General features: G+C 24.9%; 1 protein-coding gene across 1 annotated transcript in view; it reads right to left on the bottom strand.

Annotated features, from left to right (window-relative positions):
- Positions 1 to 241: 241 nt before the first annotated feature.
- Positions 242 to 1,836, bottom strand: part of LOC106125833 (thioredoxin-related transmembrane protein 1) — a gene marked incomplete in the record, with an annotated part of 6,193 nt that continues 4,598 nt past the window's right edge. Inside the window, 1 exon segment of the mRNA XM_013323226.1 lies at positions 242 to 1,198.

Raw genomic sequence — 1,836 nt, 5'->3', positions numbered from 1 at the left:
TTAACTTTGTTTAATATTTATATCTATTTCAAACTTTTAAATTTGATAATTATAATGACCAAAAATACGTTAATTATTTTGTGAATTACATGTTTTTGGTCTTGTATAGAAGATCGTGGACCTCACAGCTTTCTTTGTTTGTCTTGTATAACACAATCAATCACTAATTGACTATCACAATTTAATTTATCTTATGCCCACCGCGTCAGATTACTTCCTCTGTTAACTAAAGGTCAGGAAATCAAAACCATAAATACAAATTATTTATTTAGCAAAACACTAAGTTAATACATCGCTTTAAAATCAGCTCTTTGACGAAGCAATTTTGTTTACATAATACTAAACAGAAATTATAATAAAAGCTACAACACAACATACAATTAAATGCTGCAGGTTTCCTCGCCTTTAACATTGAAATTCTCTGGTTTATCAAAGAGAAAAATGTCAACCAAAACAGATATTTAGTTATTTTTAAACTACCCACGTCGATTTTTTTTTAATTCATTATTTTTGTTAAAACTGAATCTTCAACATGTAATTTATATTAAAAAATGCATATTAATACGATTATTATAATAATCTCTAAGTACGTAAGTTTCAACATATACAAATTTAATTTATCAAACTGAATATTAACAAAAACTCCCGAACTTAAAAACTAAATAAACTAAAAATTTTGGTGCAATATAAAACAAAATAAAGTGTAAAAAAATTACTAAACTATTAGTTTTATATTTAGGAATGAGAGTTTAATAGTTTTTAAGATAAAATATTTATGAAACTATATCTCCATTACATCGACATAAACTTAATTTTGGTAAACTACCGTACTATACGTCCGCTACAACATGAGACTTATACAAATGACGTCAAAGTTTGCAAAATGAACAAATTAAAGAATTTTATTACGTTCCCATTATATTATCTCACAGCATAAGAGATTAGCTATAAGATCTGTCACATATTCTCAAACTTTTATGAACGTCAAATGAACTTATGGGTAGGAAATTAAATTCTACTGTATTTTCCAGTGATTTTTTTTCAATTTGTAGATATAGTTTCATTGAAACATACAAAAATGCAATAGATTTGAGCTGAGAGATCGTTAACACGGCAAAGGGCGCTTTAAATTTATGAAATTTTAATAGTATTAAGTAAATAATTCACTTTATTAAAAAATATACTAGAGATTACTAATCTGTGAAGTCAACGAAATAATAGATTTTTATTAAGTTTTATAGATAATAAATAATTATTAAAAATCACCGCTAAGTCATTTTATAAAGAGTTTCCCCAAATTATATATTACAGTCGGCTTCTACAACATAAATGTTTTTAAAAGTCAGTTAAAAAAACTGTTAAAAAAATGTCAATTTAAATTTGTTTAATGCTAAAATTATTATTTTTTTCATACAAATTCATTTTAAATGTATGATAAATGCATTTCTTTTTAAATATATAACTAAATATTTAATACATAGATTTAAAAAAGCATATAAATTTTACGTTTATGTCAAGCACTGTTTACCCCGTTTGTGATAGTATGGTGTGATAAAGAAACATTTTTCAATAACTGTTACTAAATGCCACAATTTATATTAAAACTAAGATATTTTATATTTACCACTGTTGTTTTTTTCAAAGGCAATGAAAATGAAACCATTTGTCGAAGTATTACGGCAATGAAACTTTACACTAATTTTTTAGAAAGCCAATAAATATTATACTAGAAAATAGCAAAAATCATATTTTAAGCTATTTTATATTAAACACGTTTTTGCAATTCAGAGTTCATGTTTGGGGGATGTTTATGGAATTATGGGGGGGCTTAGTCAA

Source organism: Papilio xuthus, unplaced genomic scaffold (genome assembly GCF_000836235.2).
Source record: "Papilio xuthus unplaced genomic scaffold, Pxut_1.1 DF825783.1, whole genome shotgun sequence".
Lineage (NCBI taxonomy): Eukaryota > Metazoa > Arthropoda > Insecta > Lepidoptera > Papilionidae > Papilio > Papilio xuthus.
The sequence above is the reverse complement of the archived record's forward strand: the minus strand, read 5'-3'. Positions and strand labels throughout refer to the sequence as shown.